Below are 5,949 nucleotides of genomic sequence, written 5' to 3'. Positions count from 1 at the left end.
AGTGCAGCTAAGTGGCCTAAAGAGGATTGGACTATAATTCTAAGTTCACATTTAAAGGGTGCAGCTTTGGAAGTTTACATTAGACTTTCACCTGAGGATGCTTTGGACTATAATATAGGTTTCTGAATCACTTATGAAAAGATTTGATTGTACTGAGGAAGGTTTCAGAGTAAAGTTTCGATCAGTTAAACCTCAGAAGAAATAGCTAGTTGAACAGTTTGTGTCTAGATTAAGACATCTCTTGAAGAGGTGGATTGAAATGTCGAAGTGTGAAATGACTTGTGAAGGCTTAACTGATTTATTTCTTATGGAGCAATTTTTGCAGAGTTGTGGCAGGCAACTGCAGGTACATCTGAGAGAGCGATTACCATTATTGTTTAACAAAATGATTGAAGTAGCAGAAAGTTATGTTCAAGCTCATGGAGGTTTATTTCATAATTCTAAATATTTTTCTACAGTACGTAGTGACCGAGTTGACTTATCCGGGGAAGCTCTTCCTGAGCAGATGGCTAAACCCATTAGATGTCCACCCTCTATTAAGTGTTTTAAATGTGGACAAGTAGGTCATAAGGTTTCTAGTTGTCTAGAACATGCAAAAGGATCCATGAAAAGTGGTCACGCTGCAGCAGGAGAAGTTGTTTATTGGACCAAAAAGGGCCGTAAAGGAAATTTTAAAGATCCTGTTGCGGATATAAATAATGAAGTGTTTAAAAATTATCATACTGAGTTGGCAAGCGTTGCTTCTGATATGCCTGCCGAGGAGGGTATTTCATACGGAAACCCAGTGAAAGTTTTGAGGGAAACTGGTTGTACAACTGTCGTAGCCAGAAAAGACTTGGTGCCTGTTGAATGTTTTACTGGTAAGTACAGTAGGATTCGATATATGAACAAGAATCTTGTAGAAACTTATCCTTTGGCTGAAATATATATTCAATCTCCATTTTTCACGGGTACTACCCTTTCTGTGTGCATGGAGGACCCTCTTTATGATCTCATTATTGGCAACATTCCTGGAGCAACGAGGTTGTAGGAACCCACATCCGGCGCTGTATCAACGAGAGCTGGGGCAAAGACATCTAATCTGCATTCCAAAAGCTGAAAACGTCAGACTCTAAGATTTCTTGGGACATGGATTCAAAGGAAATCCAGAATGAGCAAGAAGCGGAGCCAAGCTTAAGATCTCTGCGAGATGATGCAAGAACTGGTAAAGCTATTACTAGAGATGGAAAAGGTAAGGCAGTTTTGGAGAGAGGATTATTGTTCAGAATATATTCAGACAGAGGTATTGAACATAATCAACTAGTAATACCATTTAAGCTTCGAGAGGGTGTGATGAGCATGGCACATGAAGGAATACTTGGAGGTCATTTGGGTGCTGAGAAGACCTTAGGTAGAATAAGGCAGGACGTTTACTGGCCAGGTATTGGGGCAGCAGTAAAGAGATTCTGTCAGTCGTGTGACATTTGTCAGAAAACTTATCCTAGAGGAAAAGTTGGAAAGGTACCTTTGGTAGAGGTACCGCTCATTGACACTCCTTTTAAACGTGTTGCTGTTGACTTGATTGGACCTATTTTGCCAAGAAGTAGTTCTGGTAACAAAAATATCCGGAGCATGGTCGATTATGCAACCAGATACCCTAAAGCCATAGCCTTACCATCTATCGAAACTGAGCGTGTAGCTGATGCCTTGTTGAGTTTCTTTTCCAGAGTCGGGATTCCTGAAGAAATGGTGACTGATAGAGGCAGTAAATTTACATCGCAGATGATGGACGAAGTTAGAGGTCTTTTGTCAATCAAGCATCTTCCTACAACCCCTTATCATGCGATGGTGAATGGGCTACTTGAAAAGTTCAACGGAACATTGAAATCTATGATTAAAAAGATGTGTGCTGAACAACCTACTACTTGGGATAGGTACCTGCCGGCAGTTCTCTTTGCATACCGAGAATCTCCACAAGCAAGCATGGGGTTTTCCCCTTTTGAATTTTTATACGGGAGAATGGTGCGTGGCCCTTTAGCTATTCTGAGAGATTTGTGGGATAAGGAGAGAAATGAGGAAGAGGTAAGAACTACTTACGATTATGTATTCAACCTTCGAGAAAGATTAGAAGAAACTTGTAAGTTGGCCCAAGAGGAATTGAGGAAGTTGCAAGGTAAATATAAATTATTTTATGATAAAAAGGCTAAAAATAGAATATTTAAAATTGGCAGTGAAGTTCTCTTACTATTACCCAAGGCTAATAATAAATTGTTACTTCAGTGGAAGGGTCCTTTTCCTGTTGTTGGTGTGAGGGGGAAGAGGGATTATGATATTCAAATAAATGGGAAAAGGAAACTTTATCATGCTAACTTGCTTAAAGCTTACATTCCTAGGAATAAAACTTCTGTAGAAGTTCGAGAAAGTGGAGGTACAATTGCAGTGGTCGAGGAGGATCCACAGGAGGATTTCTCACCCCTACTAGTGCCTGATACTGGACCCTCACCTACTTGGGAACAAGCCAATCTGATTAAGGAATTGCAGGAAAATCAAAAGCAGAATCTGGAGGCTCTCCTTAGCCGCTACAGAGAGGTAATGTCGGACATTCCCGAGTGCACTCACGTGATCAAACACCAAATCAGGTTGGCAAGAGAAGAAATTGTTAAAGTAAAACCCTACAAAATTCCCTATGCTTTACGCAGATATGTGAATTCAGAAATAGAATCTATGAAAGTTTTGGATATTATTGAGCCTTCAAGTCCTCAATATTCAGCCCCTATGGTAGTAGTTTCGAAACCTGATAACTCAAAGCGAATTTGTCTAGATTTTAGAAGATTATACGCCTTAACTATTTTTGATAGTGAGCCTATGTGTGACCCTGAGCAGATATTTGCCAGCTTAACTGGAAGTATATATTTCTCTAAGATGGATTTAACCCGCGGATATTGGCGAATTCCTTTGGATGAGGATAGTAAACAGTATACTGCATTTCAAACAGATTTAGGACTGTACCAGTTTAAAGTGCTTCCATTTGGACTTGTGAATGCCCTAGCCACTTTCAATAAGATGATGAGAAGTTTATTTGCAGGTTTAGAGGGTGTGAGTTTTTTTCTAGATGATTTGATAATTCATTCAAAAACTTGGGAAGAGCATTTGTATCTTTTGGAAGAAGTTTTGAGTAGACTAAAAAAATCTGGACTAACAGCTAAACCTACTAAATGTTTCTTTGGCATGTATTCAATTGAATATTTGGGACACGTAGGCGAGAATAAAATGTGGACTACTAAAGATAAAGTGGAGAAAATTATTGGTGCAAAACATCCGAGGACCAAGGAGGAATTGCGTTCATTTTTGGGATTATGTGGTTATCATCGCAAATTCATTACAAATTACTCTACCATCGCGTCCTGTCTTACAGATCTCACCAAGAAAAATCAGCCTAATAACCTTTTGTGGAATGAAATGCGTGACCGGGCGTTTGTTTCTCTTAAGAACAAAATTCCTGCCGAGCCTATTCTTTTACTTCCAGATTTGAAGACTGAATTCGTATTATGTACAGATGCTTCGAACGCTGGATTGGGTGCCATACTTCTGCAAGAAGTGGATGGAGTGAAGCGCCAGATTGCTTATGAAAGTAGAAAATTGCTACCGAGGGAAACTAAGTATGCTGCCATGGAGAAGGAGTGCCTAGCCATAGTCTGGGGGATTCAGAAGTTCGCAGTCTATTTGTATGGAAGATCCTTCGTTCTGGAGACTGATCACAAGCCCTTGGCTTATATTCAAACTGCTCGAGAATTAAATCCAAGATTAATGCGATGGTCATTGAGTCTATAACCATATCACTTCAGTATAAGAGTTATAAAAGTCTCAGAGAATGTTGGAGCTGAGTATTTGAGCAGATGTGAAACTGATATATGAGTTGCAAGTACAAAAAATTGTTATTTTCTTTTTCAAGAGGGGAGGTATTGTCAACGTGTGTTTATATATATTTGTTTATTATTTAGGTTTTTACTTTATTTAAATCCTAGTAAGTAATGTTTGTGTGTATATAGAGATTTCAGAGTTAAGCCGAGTTAAAGACCCAACTGTTATTGCCAACGAAGTCTTGTAACCGTGAAGATTGGTTGTGATATTTTGTTTTGGACAGTTGTTTAGTTACTGTTTCTCTCTCTTCAGAGGTGAAATGGGGATCAGCAGAAATAACTCGGGAGTGCATTCGTGGTGCTGTTGTGCGGAAGAGGTCGAGATCCCTGCCACCTAGGATTTTATATATCAGCCCTACTTGAAAGTGGTCTTCGTCAGTGTTGGTTGTTTACCGTCACCGAAGTTTTGGTGCTTGGTGTTTAATGGTAAATGTATTCTTTTTGCTAATGATTTAATTAAAACTTTAAAAAACTCTTATAATTGTTTATCACTACTTCGTCTACATCATTTAAAAGACTAAAAGAACCTCCAGGTGCTATTGCATAGCTTGTGTTTAAGTATATTAATTAGTGAATAGTACTTGTGACATTCTGGCGACCGTGACAGGATGTAGACAGTGATTTAAAAGATAAATTGTGTTAAAATTGAGTAATCTTAAAATCAGTCTGTAAGTATGTCTTCTATCGCGGAATTAACAGCTCTCGGAAAAGAGCCTGGTTATGAAGGCGAAGACCTTAGAAGATTTGTAAGTGATGAACAAAGTGCTTTAAGGGATATTAGAAATAAGGAACGAGAATTAGAACGTGAAAAACTAGAAGCTGCTCGTGAAGAAAGAGAAAGGGAACGCCTGGAGAAAGAAAAGGAGCGTGAATATGAACGTCAAAAAAGTGAGAGAGATAGAGCTCATGAGATTAGTTTGTATAATATGCAAGAATCTTTGCAAAAACAGGAGATTGAGAAATTGAAACTGCAAAAAGAAATAAAGGACTCGCCAGTTAATACCGGAGGCTCCGACACTGAAGGTAACCAGGTAAGAGTAAAAGTTAAAGGTCCTTCTATTCCTGATTTTGATGAAAACAAAGATGATATTGATGCATATCTTAGGAGGTTTGAGGTTCTTGCCAGTGCAGCTAAGTGGCCTAAAGAGGATTGGACTATAATTCTAAGTTCACATTTAAAGGGTGCAGCTTTGGAAGTTTACATTAGACTTTCACCTGAGGATGCTTTGGACTATAATATAGGTTTCTGAATCACTTATGAAAAGATTTGATTGTACTGAGGAAGGTTTCAGAGTAAAGTTTCGATCAGTTAAACCTCAGAAGAAATAGCTAGTTGAACAGTTTGTGTCTAGATTAAGACATCTCTTGAAGAGGTGGATTGAAATGTCGAAGTGTGAAATGACTTGTGAAGGCTTAACTGATTTATTTCTTATGGAGCAATTTTTGCAGAGTTGTGGCAGGCAACTGCAGGTACATCTGAGAGAGCGATTACCATTATTGTTTAACAAAATGATTGAAGTAGCAGAAAGTTATGTTCAAGCTCATGGAGGTTTATTTCATAATTCTAAATATTTTTCTACAGTACGTAGTGACCGAGTTGACTTATCCGGGGAAGCTCTTCCTGAGCAGATGGCTAAACCCATTAGATGTCCACCCGCTATTAAGTGTTTTAAATGTGGACAAGTAGGTCATAAGGTTTCTAGTTGTCTAGAACATGCAAAAGGATCCATGAAAAGTGGTCACGCTGCAGCAGGAGAAGTTGTTTATTGGACCAAAAAGGGCCGTAAAGGAAATTTTAAAGATCCTGTTGCGGATATAAATAATGAAGTGTTTAAAAATTATCATACTAAGTTGGCAAGCGTTGCTTCTGATATGCCTGCCGAGGAGGGTATTTCATACGGAAACCCAGTGAAAGTTTTGAGGGAAACTGGTTGTACAACTGTCGTAGCCAGAAAAGACTTGGTGCCTGTTGAATGTTTTACTGGTAAGTACAGTAGGATTCGATATATGAACAAGAATCTTGTAGAAACTTATCCTTTGGCTGAAATAT

This window comes from Palaemon carinicauda, chromosome 15 (genome assembly GCF_036898095.1).
Source record: "Palaemon carinicauda isolate YSFRI2023 chromosome 15, ASM3689809v2, whole genome shotgun sequence".
In the NCBI taxonomy this organism is placed as follows: domain Eukaryota; kingdom Metazoa; phylum Arthropoda; class Malacostraca; order Decapoda; family Palaemonidae; genus Palaemon; species Palaemon carinicauda.
The sequence above is the reverse complement of the archived record's forward strand: the minus strand, read 5'-3'. Positions refer to the sequence as shown.